Below are 18806 nucleotides of genomic sequence, written 5' to 3'. Positions count from 1 at the left end.
CTTGGCAAGGTTAAATCTCAAGGCTCTTTCCTGGACCCCTCACTGTGCTCTGACTCGCCAGTAAACAACTTAGTGAAAACCACATACTATCATCTGAACCTGCTTAAAAACATGGGCCAGGGATTGGGGAAATGCCACGATGTAGCAGAATCCAGGTGGTCGGTGCGGTCCTGAGCATAGGAAAAAACTCCACTGGCTCCTACTAAGCTTGAGAGTATGCTTGAAGACTCTTACTTTGGTGCATAAATATGTCTATGGAAGATATTTCCCCTTCTTTGCTGCTACAGCCTGGAATGCCCTCCCTCTGGTGCTCCGAAAAGAAGTAGCCCTTTGGCCATTTCGCAAGCAACTGAAAACCATCCAATTTTAATAAGTCCCCTTCTCTGCCCACCCCTAATCGTCCCGTATCTCTGTTGTCTCCTGTGTGTTTTTGTTATGCGCCCTGATAAATAATACAGGATTCAGGGCCATACAAATAAATACAATTATAAATTGAAAATGTGGTGTCCGGAAATGGGTGAAGCAGCAAGCAGGATGATAAAGGCCGCTGCTCTGCTGTTATGCAAATATGAGCTGTGCTGATAATACAGCATGTAAGGCAAACACAATTAAGGCAAACACTCTGTGAAGGCATGTCATCAGGTCAGGTCAGGGAGCCAAGACAGAGAAAGCTAAAGATAGATGTATTTACAATAAATGTCTATTGTTTAATGACTTTATTCACTCCCTTTGCATTATTTTGTAGTGATTCATATCACTGTGCATGCACATGTTTCTGCTTTCCTTCTGCCCCTTATACTCCTTGTCCGGTTTGTTCCCTCACCTCCTACCATGGGAACACACCTCCTGCATAGCGGACGCCCCCCTAAAGACCTCAGCCCCAGGTGGTGTCCCGCCCCCAGAGAGACATTAATTGGCTGACTGCCCTGACCCGACTCTGACCTGGTCGGAGCACCACAAAGTGAATTTAAGTACCAACTTCTTTGTCCTGGTTTCTATATCTATGTAGCGGTTGGTCAGAATGACATTGCTCAAAACCTACCTTGACCCCAGGGGCGCCACCAAGGGGCGGCCAAGAGCGACCCCTGCCACCCTTATAAAAATGCTTGCCCCCACCTAATGAATGCAACTTCGCCCGTGCCGGGCCAGGCCACCCCTAATGTCACCCCTATGAAAAATGTATGGGGGCGCAGCTGCTTGGCCCACGGACAAAAGAAACATTCCACACTCTCTGATTGTTTGTTTTGGGTTATTAGGTGTTGCTTGCAACATCTATAAACCACAACTATTGCATTAGAGTACAGATAGCGAGGAATGGCATATGAGGAGGGACACACAACCCGTAGGGGTTGTTTGGTTATGTGCCCATCCCTTGACTGTTATGGCCATGCCAATCCCTATGGCCAGTCCCACCCAGTTCCTGGCCCTTCCACCCAAAACACCTCCTCATGGGAACTCTTTGATCTCACTTTACCCAAGTCTTACTATCAAACTTCGCTCTGGCAGTGCCAGCCAGTCTTCTGAGAGTTAATGACCTAATTAAAAGTGTAAACCTGCTACTGGTGTAAAATAAATGTATTACCCAGGTCTGTCTTCAGCCACTCAATTTGCAAGCACTCTGCATGTCCTTCACTGAAGTCCTGTTAAAAACAAGCATTGGCGAAGCCAACAATTTTGCATTGTGTATAAGTACAAGTCATTTGCCAGGCATTGCTATTAGATGCCCAGGTATTCACACCATTGTTCACCTGCTACCATGAATGCCCACTTAATACCACTGCGGCTGTGCCTGGTAAATGCCTTTCCCATGCCTTCACAAACTGACCTCCACCAAGAAGAATTAAAGCCAGAAGAAAGATGACCAGAGGATACTGTAGATCGGATCCAGGAACCCAAGGGGATTCACCCACCTTCTTCAAGGTTTATCTCCTTCTATGTTTAACCTTGGGATCCTATGTCTGCAAGAAACGTGTCTCCTAGAAGCGCCTCTCCTTGATGGTTTTCCCACGTATCACAATAAAGCTGTAAAGGGCTTGGCTCTGAGACCTTCCTCCGGCTTCTGCATCTTCATCAAAAATGCTTTAAAAGGTGAGGTAATTGGTGAATTCCAACCCAATCCATTTATGCAGATCCGGATCATCAACCTCCGCGAGCAACTCCCCAATAACAAACCTAAACACCTGGCTCTTTTTAAAAATACAAAAAAGGTAGCAGGCGCCCCTCTCTCGAAAGAACAAGGCATGATAACCTGTTCAGTGGTTATTAACCACATTGAGAGTTCGCAGCCATTGCCTTTTGCTCACTGTACCTTCACAGATGGGAAATATCCATTTGCATATCAGTCTTTGTCCCGCCCACAAGGGCAGTCCAGCACCGAAATGCTATGGCAATTCCTCTCTGAACAGGAGTACCATCAGCAACCCCATACACGTGTTTCAGCCTTGTTGGGCATCATCAGTGAGGTGAAGCTGAGCCTCTCTAAGCACAGTGAGCAAGGAGTCCACGTCTGGTTGCCCCCAGGTTACCTAGGGTGACCAACCCCAAGTTCCTTTCAAAAATACAAAAAAGGTAGCAGGCGCCCCTCTCTCGAAAGAACAAGGCATGATAACCTGTTCAGTGGTTATTAACCTGGCTCTTTTTAACCTGTATTGGAACCTAAGCAGCCCAGAAACATCAGCCTGTGTCTCTACTGTGATGGCCTGGATTGATGAAATCTATGCAAGTCTCCATGAACCACTAATGATCATCTGTGGCGACCTGAGCATAGACTGTTTGAATTTCCAACATAAGAATTTCAAGGCTACTTCATTTGGGGACAAATCTAACATCTAGCGATACCAGCAATGGGCTGAAGAGATTACCACCAGACACTTCCACATGTTGAACAGTGAACAGAAATTTACAGGGAGATCTTGCAGGAGCAAAGACCTGGCACAATAGAGATCAAAGTGACACCCTTGACTATTTATTTGTATCTAATAACATGATGAGCAGAGTTGATTTGCTGATGTCGACTCCTGCTAGTGACCCAATAATATTATCATGCTTCCTGAACTTGTACTACCCACAACCCAGTCTGAGAAGTGGTTGCACAAGGTTGACTTGGAACCTGGAAGAGGTCGAGTATGTTTAAAAGCATATGATGCGCCGAGATTAACCACGGAGCTACTAGCTTGGCAAGCAATAGATGTGGGCCGGATTGATTGTGAACATATCCTGATTTTATTCAGAGAAAATGTACAAAGGAGTTCCAGACCCCATTTTAAAACAAAACACTGCTTTGATGATATGACCCATGTTCAGAAACGCCTCTTACGAACCTAGAGAACACCAAAGAGCTCTGATGCTTATGAGAGTGCAGCAAATTAAAGCACAGAAACAGAAATGCCAGAAATGGATTGCTGGACACCGATCATTGTTGTATCAAAAGGATGCAGAAGCCATGCTTCTTGCAATGGGGACTCAGAACACGAGGAATCTGTGGCAACTCCTGAGCAGAGAGAAACCAACTACCTGTCCCTTCCAATTAAGCCCCATATCGGCAGATCTGTGGGTGACCTATTTTAGGAAGCTTACAAAAACCCCATTCAATTAAGAGATGACTCCCTTATCTCTGATGGCACCTCATGAAATATTAGTTTAGATAAAGATGAAATCCTACCCATAATTTAAAAAGCAAGCAGGTGAAATCTTAAAGGGTGCCACTGAAGCTTGTCAAACCTTATTTAGAAGGATCGCCCATAGGGGCCAGTTTCCCCCCTCGTGGAATCGATGAATAGTGGTACCAATCTTCAAGAAAGGAGATCGCTCAAACCCACAAATTACAGACCAATTGCCCTGTTCGACGTTTAGGTAAAATCTTTGCAACTGTTCTCTTAACGCGGTTGAACAAGTGGGGGTTCGAGACAGGCATGTGGTGCAAACTCAACTTATTTCTAATAAGCCTTATGAAAAAGAAGACTCTTAAAGATTACTGTAAAATCTATCTGCCCTGCATCACGTAGAACATGCATTCGAGAGCATTGCTAAAGAGCATTTGTGGTAGACACTGAGTGACTCAAAATTCCCAACCGATTTACTGGCAGCTATCAAAGATGTATATGCAGGAACTTATTTTCAGATCAGACTTAATCAAGAAAGCCAATTAACGGAGCACATCCCTACATTGAAAGGGGGATTAAAGCAGGGTTGTCCTCTAGCAGCTACAATATTCAACGTCTTTATGTCTGACCTGCAAAAAGTTATTCATCCCGCACCATCCTACTCCCCAAAGATCAATGGGCACATGATTGGGTGGCTCCTCTACGCCGATGACCTGGTCTTAATAGATAGAACCCGAAGAGGCCTGCAGAAGATATTGGATATCCTGCAATGTTATGTTAATTCAAATGGCCTAAGTATCAACGCCAATAAATCAGAAATACTGACGTAGGAGATTAGAAGCATTAGAACAACAAAGAACATGAGTTGGCTCTTAAATAATCATCGCCTCAGTTCCATCAATTAAATATTTAGGCACCATGATAAGTGCGAGCGCAAATGAAAGCCTGTGGAAGGAGCATCTGGAGTCCAAAATAAAGCAACTAACTGCTCAGGGCATCATAATTGATCGGAAATGCAGAAACTGTTCACTTCTTCCGATAGTGCACTTCTATAATCAGAAAGTGATTCCAGCTATGAATCTATGCTGAACCTATGCTGCTGAGTCCTGTCTTGGACTCTCTTGGGAAATATGGGACCGACTGGAAGGAAAGTTCTGGAGACCCATTTTGCACCTCCCTAATGCCGTTCCTATGGCCGTGATTAGGCATGAGATCGGATTGTTGCCTTTGCAGAGTGAGAGTGGTATGGCAGTCACTACTCTTTTTCAACAAATTACAACTAATGGACTGTCCTTCTCAGTTTAGTATTCTGTTGCCTAACCCAGGCCCCGCCCCAGATTGGGCCCTGAACATGTGGCTGGGAAGATGCAACGCGATCCTGTTAAATCTCGGGTTAACAGTTGAAATCTTATGCTGTAATCCAACACATGTGAAAAGAATATTATGGCCTGATTGGAGAGCCACTGAAATGCGAAGAGCAAATTCTAAGGTGCGCTCTGTCTTAAAAAATCTATCAGCCACTTTTAACGTGACACCATCATACCTAAAAAAAAGCTACCAAGTGCTAGAGCCGGAGACTTATTCCTCGGGCTTAGGTTAACTATACTACACACAACGACCACTCAGTGTAGATAAGGCCTAGGCACAGAAGACCTTAAATGCGGTTATGTAATGCACAAGTTGAATCCCTGCAACACCTGATTCTGTTTTGTCCAGAGCTAAGAACATATAGAACTCTGTATTTGTACAAACACCTATCCGAGAAATGCAGTCTCAACTGGGAGATTTTGTATTCTGGCGAATATGTTGGGTTAACTTGTGCTTTAGCAAAATGTCTCGAAATTATATATATTTTGTTTAATTCCAAGACTTATAAGCGACAGGACACTGTGTTGATCGTGATATGAAGACACATGTTTTCAATTAACTATATGCCTAAAAAAAAAATAAAAAAACATGCTTGTTAGATGTAGGCTCATCCCATGTTTATGGCCTTCAGACAAGCATTAATGAAGTAACCAATTGGTGTTTTGGTCAAATCTATTTATTACTGTATTTTGAACTTCATTCGCTCTATATCCATCACACAACACTCTTACAGCAAAGTTATGGGCCAAAAGGCTATGTCAAATTCCTGCACTCAAATCTCAGCATCCGTGGGTGAGCCTGAGCACATTGCTTCATTCTCCTTTGCTTAACTGCTAAAATCTGCCAAAATGAGACGCATTCTCTGATTGCAGGGCAACTGGGATAGCTGCAAGTTCCTTGGACTATCCATATTCACATTGCAAATGTGTAATTTATAGTCCACGATACATGCAGGTTCAGCAATCTGTTTATGGTCAGGTTTACCATACCATTACTGGTGTTCGATTAAGCGCTTCATTGTGCAGTGAATCTGCACATTCGCTTGCCTTGCCTGGTCTGTACAAAATGAAATAGCACATCCATGCATCACAGAAATAGCCTCGCTTGGCATGCATTGAAGTTCGGCTTGAGCATCATTTTTATATTTGGCTATGGAGAGACTTTTTATGATTACCTAACACATGCCAAGAGAGAACAAAAACATTTCAATTTAGAGATCCTAAAAGTGAGCTCAAGATGTTTTGTGTCATTGATGCTTTATTTGCTTAAGTTTTGCTGATAAACATAATAGGACAAAAAATGGGGAAAACACAGGATTCATGAAGTGTTTTTCATCAAGTGTTTAACGTCGGTATAAATAAATAGGCACGTGCTGTGGAGAAGGCCAAGTTCCTACAACAATGGATGATGTCTTGCATACACAACATCAACAAGAGGAATCATGCATCATGTCACAACCATGAACTGACAGACACACAATGCACACACATGCAAACGGCATTGAAAATGTGGCATGATTGTAGTGTGAGGGTGCAATCACAGGCATGAACCATGCCCATTAGAACAATGCACATCATACAGTGCCCAACAACACGTCACCTACAACAGGCAACGCCACCATGCCAATCAGCAACCAACACAAGAACGACCTGCAGCCATGTTCATGGAGAGAGCACCAGGGCACCTACCAACACAAACACAGTCACCAACGTCCACTTGCCACAACATGATTTGCAAGCAAGCAACATGTACCACCAGCCATGTCTGACATCACATTTCACATGTCAGTTGGCCAACCATACTGGCCCTGGCAACCCGTACCAACCTAGCCGGCTGCCTCTCCGCCATCACACATCCAGTGAAATGATATGTCAGATCCCAGTCCCGGAGGCATCAATGCACATGTGTCACTATCATCAGATGTGCCTGCATGCTGCACTGTCAGTTGTGCCATACATAGGCTCGGACATCATGCACACCACTCACATGCCCACAGCAGAGCATGTCCACATCAGTCATGTCCAAGCACTTGCCGCATGCTCACAAACTGCACGTGCACAACTGTTAGGCAAAGTTTGGATGCAGTACCCGCTAGGAACACTACAAACAACAGGTATTGGCAACCCAAACTTTGGTATAAACTTGTACTACACGGTTTTCATAGTTACAGGTTTTCAAATAAACTCTTACACTCAAGGTTTCTTGCATAAACAATTATACATGTATTTATCAGTCAGTTGTAAAGCCTTCTTCGGAAGGGAGCAATATAACAGTAACACAAAAATACACTTCAATACTGTACACTTTGAGTTTCTGAATCAGTAAAGACCCTATTGGGATGGCCCACAGACACAACCTACACCCACTGGTGACTTCAATAACAAGGGTGCCAGGGACATTCATATCTTACTGTTGGTATTCAGAACACTCTTAAAAGTTGGTAAAAGGCAAAGGTTATTAGAACACAAGAGATCACAAATATTCTTAAGCAGGGCAAGTACTTTTAGATCTTCTTAGAAGAGTCAAACATTTCAATAGGCTAACCCAAAGTCAATAGGCAAAAAGTCTTGTATAGGATGAAACACTTCTGGTAAGTAAATGGAAAAGTCTTTACACAAGTTCTTAGGAGGGTTTGATAGAAAGAAGAATCAAATGAAGGGCCACACGCTGTTTAGATTTGTGAGTTGTGGAAGTTACAAGTACTTCAACAGTAAGCAGTAAGTGCTCTTAGACTTGGTTTACAGTACTTTAGCAATGAGGAAAAGATGCAGCTGATGACCTCTGTTCATGTGCAGTCCTGCAGATCTCCCTGTTCCTGGGCCTCAGTCGTGGGGACAAGAGGGAGGACGTCGGGGAACTCCTGCAATGCACTGCGACAGTCAAAACTTGCAACCGGCAAACTTCACTTGCAGTGGCTGTTTCGTGTTTTAGCACCTAGCGTCTACCGCAAATAGCAACACTGTGGTTCCTGGTTGTTGAGATGGACTTTCCTTGCTTCTGAGGTCGCGTACTCTGTTGCAGGCGGCTCAGGCTTGGGTGGTCAGTACTGCTTCGTGGGAGTCTGGAGGATCTTTCAAAAGCTGTAGGCTAGCTTAAAAGCAACGCACACAATCTGGTGTTCCTCCCCCTGGCTATACGGTTTCCAGCAGCAACTCTGTGGAAATTCAACCAGCTCCGAGATGGATGTCCAGGTAGCTTACTTTGGAGTTGATTGGTCCCACCAACTCAAGGGGAGAAGTCAACCTTGCAGGGGCTTCTCTCTCGATACGAACTTGGCGTTTCGGCACTGCAGTAGGGCTTCACCAGGCAAACCAATGCTCCAGGAGTTGCAGCAGGCGTCCTCTTTAAGCTCCTCTTTGGTTCCTTCATCCAGTGGTGGATTCTGCCTTCCAAGCCTTTTATTCAGTTCTTTCCCATTCATTCCAGCCTAGCTGTCACTCACCCAGCAGGGTGGCTGTCCTTGCCGAACAGTCAGCCAGCCAATCACCACAGAGTGCATATGGGTCTCCAAGGAGACTAAGCACAGGGAGTTTTGAGCACATCACTCATTTCCTGCCTACCCCAAACACTCTGGAGCCATAGGCGGGCTTCACTCCTGAATCCTGCCAAAGGCGAAATGAACAAAGAGACCTAACATGGTTTGGTGCACAGAGAAAATCTCCAGAGGGACCTTTCCACAAAGAGGTGGTGAAAAAAGAAGACTGGGGATTATTTTGTCAAAGATGGCTCCTGCACCATTTTGAAAATTATGGCTCCCCCGGTTACTTTACTGGAGCCGCGAACGTTGCCTGCGGTAAATGCAAACCATGGTAGTTTGAATGAAACCACCGTCACCAGCGATTCAGTAAGGAAAAGGTAACATAAAACATGTTACATGATGGCCTAGACACAGGGGATACTAAGTAACCACTCCAGCACTCTATTGTAAGATAGTGTGTGCTGGTTCTAGAAAGTTACAGTGATAAGTAAAGTCCATTTCCCTTCACTGCTCTGGGAAACAGTACTTTATCCCAGAAAAAGGTATTTAAACCATGGGGAAATCTGAAAGACTTCCATGTGCCACTGCACTGAAAGGTTCTGTGTGACACAATGTAAAAGATGATGCCTATGGAATTTGGCAGACTCCATAACCAAAAGAAACACAGAGGTAAAACTCACATTAAAATACATGAGAGAGTGGAAAAAAGGGTCACACTCTCTCCAGGTTTAAAAAATCAAGTCCTCAAAATCCATCAGAGTTGCTGGGGGCTCTAAGGTGGAGGGAATTGGCACATTTCGGAGAATTCTCCCTAACACTCGCCCCCCCCAGACTAACGGACAGGAAGATTTAATCCACCCCCTGGATGAATCTCCTTACTTCAGTCGGTCATACTTTGTGGAGAGACCATCAGCATTTTGGTGATTACACCCTGACCTGTGTTCAATGGTAAAATGAAACCACTGTAGGCTGATTGACCATCTTAACAATGTAGGATTCTACCCCTTCATCTACATTAACCATCTCAAGGGTTGGTGGTCTGTTTGAATCACAAAAGTAGATCCATGCAAGTATGGTCTAAACTTTTTCAAAGACCACACAATGGCAAAACATTCTCTTTCTATGGTTGCCCACCTTGTCTCAGGTTCCTTCTGTTTCCTACTGATGAAGCAGATTGGGTGTTCCCTGCCTTTCTCATCCAGCTGACTCCGAACTGCACCTATACCTGTATTGGAAGCATCTGTCTGTACGCTCAGAATAGTCATCTTCAAGAGTTTGATATACTTGCAATACAAGAGACCTGGACCACTACACCTTTAGTATGGGATGGATTCGATGTTATATCTATTCCTCCTGAAATTCCAATCATAGGCAATTCAAGCGGTTTATAGTAGAGGAATGGTGCTCCTTTGCCCCGTATATCCAACTGGTGAAGATTAAAAAGACCAGATACACAATCACTCTAATGAAAATCTATTGGGGGCGAGCCAACCTATCTCCAGATGTCTTTTTCTATCAAATACAAAATATGTTAGACGTGATAGGAATGGGGACAGACATAACGTTCACGATTATATTGGATGATCTGAACATTCATTGCTTTACACCAAATTTGGGGCAGGAATGCCTGATTGTTCAGAGATGGAATAGTCTTATGGAAGACAGACAACTCCTATTCAACGGTACAATCAATGGAGATGTCCCCCCTCAGTCCACGTGGGTTTGGGGTCTTCAACATGCCACTATAGATTACATATATTGTAATCAAAGGTCAATGACACTAGTTGACTCTTTGATTATACAGAACAACTTTTCAGTGATCATAAACAAATATTTATGCAATGGACATGGAATAATATTTGGAAATCCGTTCTTAAATGGACTGCAAACTCTCTGATGTCCCTATACGACAAATTGAATCACTCTGATGGGAATAAATTCGATAAGAATTATATATATATATATATATATATATATATATATATATATATATATGCGTTGCAATCCTTTACTCAATGTCCGACTATAGGCAAACAAATGACTTTCAAACATAAGCATGATTTTGAGCCAGAGATAAAACAGAGGGAGGCCTTATTGTGAAAAGATATCAAGGCACTCAATCATTTATCTCCAATTAATCAAAATAAACAGATTAGACATGTCAAATCTGGTTATAAAAACTGGTTGCGGCCTAAAAAATTCATGCAACTACAAAAAGATGGCGAAAAAATGCTTAAGTAGCTCTCGAACAAATCGACTGCAGGCATCTGGTTCCTTTTAAATCGAACCACAAATCGGATGCAAGAACCAACCCATATATCTACAATTTCAGAACAAAGATGGATAGAGTACTTCTCTAGTAACTCTCTATGAAACACCGTTTCCAAACTGTGATCTAAAATTATAGAATCTGTATGGTGGTATGGAAGTAGAGCTCACCAAAGAGGATATCTTACACCAGATATGCAAACTAAGTTCCTCTCAAGCCCTGGGCCCTGATGGCCTGAGTAATGTCATGCTAAAACAGCATCCAAAAGAATGGGCTAGTATACTGTATCGTATCTTTAAAGAAGTTATTAAGTCAGGAATTATTCCATCTTCTTGGAGGAAGTCAATTATAATTCCTATCTTTAAGAAGGGGGATAAATCCAATCCGGCTTCATATCACCCAATTGCTCTTCTTGACTCCCCGGGGAAGATATTTGCTGGCATACACTTAAAGGATTTTGATCTGTGCCTTGATTAAAAAAAATATTAAGAGATCCCTTTCAAACTGGCTTTATCCCAGGAATGGGAAGAAGTATAAACTGCTTTACCCTCAATGCAATCAAGGACCATGAATTTAGACTGGAACAACCGCTATTCATGGCCTTTATTGATTTCCGCACAGCCTTTGATTCGGTCCCCTGAAAATTGCTTTTTAAGAAGTTGGTTGATTTGAGATGCCCAGCATATCCGGTGAGATTACTATATCAGTGGAGTAGTTTACACCTTTCTAAGCTCCGGTTACGCTCACCTGGTATCCACGGGGACGCCACCCAGCCCTGGTTGGATGATGTGCACTCTCGAACCCTCTCCCGGTCCCTTGGTAAGGCCTCTGGTTAAAGATGGGTTTGCAATATAGGAGAGCTGGATTCAATACCAGATTGTCTTAATGTTTTCCCACCTACCTTGGCCTCAACTCCTTCCTCCCCCTTTGGCCCTCTCCTAACCTTGATATTGTAAAAGGTGGATTCTCCATCCTGCTCCTCGTGGCAGGGGCGCGTAGATGTGGGGGGCGAACAGCAACCAAGTTACTTCACTGGTGCAAGCCCCCTGTAGGAATCCAGGCCTGCTGCGACTCCGGAGGTTTGCTGCTTTACAGTCTTTATATGCAGTTCTTATGCTCCTCTTAGTTTGAATAATAATGTCTTGCTTCTTTCCTTTTAGGTATGGAAAGGTATTTTGGTGTTGTCATGCAGTTTGAAGATGAGCATGGGCCGGTAGGCGTAAGCGCGCTGTGCGCAATGCTGTCCCGTGAGTAACACGCGATGCGCAGCACTGTTTCGCCTTTTATATTGCTAACCTGTGTCTTTTCTTCTCCTTGCAGGTTGCGATGTTCCTCGCCGAGCGCCATAATGTTCCAGCAATGATACTGACCGGGAGATGACTACCCAGGTAAGAATTGTGTGGCTTTATTCATTCGGCAGGAAACGTGAGTAAACGCTCACTAATGCTGTCTTTCTTTCTCCTCTTTCCAGGTTATGGTATTCCAGGATGCATGCAGTGCCGGATGATGGAGTTCGTACCTTCAGGTGAGTGGAACTGAAGTCTGCGATGGATTGAAGACAGGATACTGTTCCAGGTAAGTTTCGTAGTGTTCTGTCTCTCTCTGCAGGTCCTTGGCTTCAGGTAAGCTGGCATCAAAGAACTGGACACAGTGAGCGTTACGCTGCCGACAGCAGAATAACGCATAGCATGTTCTGCTGTTTGGGTGCGGTTTAAATAGACTCAGGTAAAGTAGTCTAGGTGAAATAGTCCCAGGCCCGCCACACCCAAAGTAGTCCAGGTAAGGTAGTCCCAGGCCTGCCACACCCAAAAGACTAGACCCCATAGCTCAGTTCCTTGTAACTGAGCTATGTGTGTGCCTCCATGTTGGCTGAACCCCCGCAAGTTAAATAATCCCAAGTAAACAGCATCCCCCTCTGGAATGGTGCAGGTTGGCATTTTTATGGGGTGGTCAGAGGGGCTAACAGTTCCTGAAACAATATTTGGGGGCGTGCCTGAAAGATGCAAGCATCACCCAGAGGGAGATGCTGTGTCCAGGCCTCGGTTTAACGTTATAAGGAGGACATGCTGGACTACAAAACCCAGAATGCAAAATTAAACCGAGGAGTGGAGTACCACCCCCGGAATGCAGTTGCACGTCAGAAACCTGGATGCCAACGTGGTTCCACGCAGACAGGGCCACCTCCAACACCCCATGCCACTAATGGCAGGAAGGGAAGCCCTTCACAGCATGAACATGCTCGGCCCCAAGACACGGCACAGAACACTGGCCCGCAGAGGAAGAAGAACTTCACTGATGAGGAGCTACAGGTCCTCATTGACTACTTGACCAATCACCATTGTGACATGTGCCTTTATGCGAGGAGCACACATACAGCTGCATAACATATGGTGCATTGGCAGCATGTCGCAGACTAGATAAACACCCTAGGGGTGGAGATGCACAATGCTGAACATGTTCAGAAGCACTGGAATGATCTCTCCTTGACGTCACACCAAGTGCTACCTGGCCTCTGCAATGGCAACTGGAGGGGGTCAAGAAGAGGAGTAGCACCTGACATTGCATGAAGAGGCCACAAGCCAATTCATCCTCCTTGAGCAGGTGCAAGGCGTGGGAGGCCTGGAGAATTATGAGGACACACGAGGTGAGTGTCCGTCATTGTGTTTTGCCAGTCATGCATCACCCAGATCATTTGTGTATTGACACATCTGGCCACATTTGTATGACAGCCCTGGATCAAGCATGTCCTGTGACTTAGAGACTCATGTCAAATGACCATCATACTGCCCATGTGGCTGCTATTTGTGGCATGTATCTGTGTGACAGAACACATCCCCCCACATGGTACTCCCCTGGCACATGTGCACCATGTGACACCTACATGTAGTGTTGAGTTCTATATTCTTGTTGTGTTTCACTCTGAACTGCTACACATGTGCATTCAGACAAAGTTTAAATTGCATGCCATGTCATGCAGAGTTGCATGCTCCGTTTTCACCTGCTCCTATGGGGTTTCTTGTCACGATGCATATCTGAGCTGTCTGTTAATGCACCTTGTCATGTTCCCAGAGTGTAGTTGCATGAATGTCCACAGACCACACTGACTCAATTTCAGTGACGCAGAAAGGCTACTCACTGTGACGCATGCTCCCTCTTACCCTCCCACACTCTGGTCCCACTCCATGGGGCCACTCCCCTCTTCCTCTTGTGGATCAGTGGACCTTGTTTACATCACCCAGTCTACTCTCCGTCTCTCTGCACTTCACTGACCTTGACTAGAAGGCTAACTTTTGGGTGTACCTACTCATGGGCTTCATCCCTTTCTACGCCTTTGTGCAGGTCCTCATTGTCTCCAGTTCCCTGTCCCAGACCTGATTGGTGTGTAATGTGTTAATTGTGGTGTTGTCTGTGGATATGGATGTCTGGCCGTTCCCATGTGATGTTATTGAACATTGAAATGTCACATGTACATTACTTTTATCCTGGTATGTGTGGCGACTTGACAGTTCAATGGCCCCACGTTGTGCCTTTACACCAATGTTGAATGAAAACATGTCCCACTGCTGGCATGGACATGATGGGTAGAGGGAGGGCACTTGTCAGCAAATGCCATGCATCTGTTGGCATGGACATGATGGGTAGGGGGAGGGCACTTGTCAGCAAATGCCATGCATCTGTTGCTTACTGGGTCAAGTGTGTGAATGCACAATGTTTGATCCGTTTGTGACCTGCCATTCCTTGTTAGAGTGCACCTTGTAGCATATGTGCATTGTTGTCTCTTTGAACATGGATCGATTTGTCATTCTCTGTCTATGTGCAGGTGAGGATGCACCAGATGCAGATGAGAAGGAGGAGGAGGAGGAAGAGTTAATGGTGCATCAGACCATCAGTGGCGGAGATAGTGTGGTAGGCCGTGAGAAACACTTGGTTCTGCAGACCATCCTGAGTTGTGTTGAAGACTCTTCTGACTTTTCCGACTTACCATGGCTTTGATGCGGAACCTGATGTGTATACCTCAAATAGGTCAAAGGTGAGTGGCCCAATTGACGGATCAAGTGGGGCCCATGAGTCTACGGAGGGGAAGCTTGCTTCTCAAGGTCAGTCAGTAGTTGTCCACCCGTCTGCAGTGGTTACGGCTGCTAGGCCACCATCCCATGATTTGGCTTCAGGTCCTGGGACATATGTCCAAGGAATGGTTGAAGACCTGCAGCCACCAACAGGAGCACCACAGCAACAGGCATGGAACATTGCATCTGGCTGCCATGCATCCCGTAGACGTGGGGGACGTTTGCAGGCTGGGATGGCAGAGTGAGAGCAGCAGATGTTGCATGCTGCCCTCCGACATAGGAATGCGTTGGACAAGATATCTAAGGTGATGTAAAAGATGGCCAAGTCCATGACCCTACCAGCGGCCCACGTAGTGCAACAGTTGCAGGTCATGCTGTCCAAATGCCGCTCCCACAGAATACGCATGGAGGCGAACATCGAGGGCCGACGGGCTGATCTCCAGGCACACAGTGAAACCCTGAGACAAAATGTTTGCCATGAAGGCTGCCATCCATGAAGAACTGTCAGTCACTAGGACACTGATCCATGAGGAGATGGATGCCTTCAGGCAGACACTTTCCGAGTAACTCAACGCATCACGAGTGAGCGTGCATACAGACTCTGCAGCCATCCGTAAGGAAATGCATGGAGACCTCACCAACCTCACTGGTGCATTCAACTGTGTCAGGGCTGGCCGCAGCCAGTGAAGACCAGGCCTCAACACTGTGTGGTGTGGCTCCAACACCACCTCCTCCTGCAGATCAACCGCAGGATAGGGGTCCCCGCACATAGCAGCCTCCTTGTCCACCATTGCTGTGAGGTCCTTGAGTCCATGTAGGGTTTATTTTTTTCTTTTTGTCAAATATTTGGTCCACTCATGTGTACATTGCTATGCACCCAACCACTCCCCTCTGCAGGGAGGACACCCCCAGCCCCCATGATGGACTTTTTTTTCTTTCATTTTGTCCATGAGAGTTTATTTTGCTTTTTTTGGTTCCCCTTGATTCATGGACACTTTCTGGTGGTTTATTACATTCCCCATGGCCCAGTGTGGGTTTATTATTTTTTTTCTCTTTCCAAGGTGGATTTTATTCATTTATCTTTTTTGGCTCCTTTGACATGTTCAGTTCCACTCTCAGGGGCATGATGGATGCACCATGTACACTTTTGCATCCCTATTCCCCATGCCCTCTGCCAGGCATTGTCTCTCCTCTTATGCATTTGGAGGTACAGTTCTTGGTGGAGGTGATGAGGGAATCACATCATGCCGGCTCAGTCAGCAGGTAAACTTAAGCTGTGTCTTGCACGTTGTGCCTGTGTTATTGGTCAACATGGTATTTGCATGCAGTACACATCTTGACATAATGGTGGCTTAACCTTGTGTCTTGGGGAATGTCTGGGCAGATGTGTGTCTGTATGTATGCATGTGTGTGTATGTGCAATTACACTTCAATGCGTGTGCATTGTTTGTGTTGATGCACTTATATCATTTTCGCCACTATTGGAAGTGTATGGATGGCACTATACACACTTTACCCATTGCCAATGTGTCATTGAGGGTCATTCCGAGTAGGGCGGTAAGGGTTAACGGTCACCGGTAACGAGACCGGTGCCGTTAAACCCTTACCGCCCTATTCCGAGTTCCCTTTGTGGGTTGGTACTTAACGCCTGCTTTTTGCAGGTGTTAAAAAACCAACCCGCAAAGGGACCTAGGAGTTAATTACGGCACTGTAATTTACGGTGCCGTAATTAGCACCTTCCCCATTCCCATTGAGCCCTATGGGGCAAAAATGGGAATGGGGAAGGGCCCATGGTGAATGGGGAATTACCGACCCCGCCAACCTTGGAATGGGGCGGTAATTGCGCCATTCACCATGGCGGAGTCGGAAAAATAACGGCTTGGTTAACGCCAGGGTCGGAATGAGGCCCATTGAGTCGCATGTACGCACTTACTGTGCCCTGCAGGGGTACTCCCTGTGCACACTTCTCTTTGATCTGTGCCATTTCACAATCCACTCCCTTCTACACTTTCAGGTCCTGCCCAGACATGCCACTGTTCAACATGTGCCACACAAATTGATTCTCATATATCATCATCTGTTGCAGTTCTTCATGACGTAGGCTATGGATATTCATTTTGTCCTCTCGTGTCATTGACTCCACAGGACATGTTTGTCACACTTGATGCAATGTTAGACAAATATGCGCATGTGTTTCTGTGACTGACTGGTTCTGTGTTACACAATGAGAACACTTTTCTTACAGTGTTTGATTTTGTTGGTTATCTGCACCAGGGTGTGTTACATTTTCTTTGGTTTTGATTCCTTCTTCATATCAACAGCCACGCTAGTGTATGATCGTCCACTCCCCACAGCTTGTCTTCATCTGTTTTCCCCATGTGAGTTGCAAGTGCACCCTGGAATCCATGCACACTTTCTGGGACAGGTTCAATTAGAGTGTGTTGGGGGTGGGGGTTGAGGGAACAGCTGCATGTTGTCCGTAGGTCCATTTTCAGTGTTGTAGTACCAGGGTATATGTTGGTTGATGTCATGTCTGGGTATATGGTAGGAGTGCCTTCTTTTTAGGGGTAGAGTGTACATGGATCATTGGATGATTTACATGCAAAGGTGGGTGTTTTCAGCGTCTTCTCTGATGTATAGCTGACGATTGACCTTAAACATGTGCCCAATCCTTGCCAGTCTGCCCTTCACTGTCACCCACTTTTGTCCTTCATGTACCACTAGATGTGGTTCTTGCCCTTCTGTGTTCCTTCCGTGCTCTCCGACCAGGATTCTACTTAAAGAGGTGTTAATGTCTCCATCTTCTTCCCTAGGGTGCATTGTCTATGCCCTCACACACTGTGATGTCTGTCAGGTCCGTCATCATCTCTGCTCCAGACAGTCTCACCCTTGAAATGTGTTTTCCTGTCCCTCTCTCTCGCTCTCTCCCACTCCACTCCACCGCTCGTCAATCATCACTCTGTGTTCTATCTCCCTCTTGCACTCAGTGATCCTTGTACAGTGGTTGGTGCATGCCTACTTTTGTGTTCCCTACATGAGTTGTCATGGATAGCCAGTATCTTTAATTTGTTGCAATGCATGTCTTTGCAAATAGAAAATGTATTTGCAGGTGGAATGCAGTGGATGAAAGCCAGGTGGATGAAATGAGCAGGTAATTGAAGTGCACTCAAGTTGTGACTTGTGTTGTGTTTTGTGACATGGAGTATGGCACTGTGTGGGGTTGCTTTTATTTAACTTGTTTGGGTGGGAACAGGACCTGCTTTGTGGGTGCATGTGACACATGTTGTTTGAATGGTTTGTATATGCATTCTGTTTTTTCAAGATAATCATGGTGGCACTGGTCGTGGGATTCTAGTTCAGGGTGGGTATCATTGTAGGGCCTTAGTTGTTAAGCTGTCATGAGGGTGGCTGCCCCGGCTGTTTGCGTGCTGTGATATGTTTTTAAGGTGGTAGTGGTGTTTCCTTGCAATTTACACATAATTCTTGGCTGTCACATGTCTTCCCTGCCAGTGTTTACTGCATTGTCCCACTGCCTAGTTGATGAGGGGATGTCATATCATGGCATTGACAATACTACGAAGGTGCTCCTGGGTTTCCATTCTGTCAATGCTCTCTTTTTGGGGGTCGTCTCAGTGTCATACTGACTATGGCCAGATGCATGTGTTGGGAAGGTACCATCAGCATGATGATGGGTAAGTGTAACATGGTCATTCACTGCTTGTTACTCAGGGGGCAGGGCAGTGTAGGGGTTGTGGGTGGATACGGTGTAACTGTGTGAGTTCTTCATGTTGCATTGGTGTAAGGTAGGCAGAGGTGGCTGCATGTGTGTCAGGACACATGGTGATGGGTGGCTGGTGAGTTGGTGTATGCATTTATGGCATGTCACTCAAGGGGGCAAATGTTGATGTATGTTTGGGTGCATGGATGCATTGCCAGCACTCACATTGAATTGTTTTTCTCTACCGATGATTTTGGCATGGAATGATGGATGCAGGAATTGGGAAGTAAGTAGCAGCTCTATG

This window comes from Ambystoma mexicanum, chromosome 1q, assembly GCF_040938575.1.
Source record: "Ambystoma mexicanum isolate Mex_15411 chromosome 1q, UKY_AmexF1_1, whole genome shotgun sequence".
In the NCBI taxonomy this organism is placed as follows: domain Eukaryota; kingdom Metazoa; phylum Chordata; class Amphibia; order Caudata; family Ambystomatidae; genus Ambystoma; species Ambystoma mexicanum.
Note: the sequence above shows the minus strand (reverse complement) of the source record.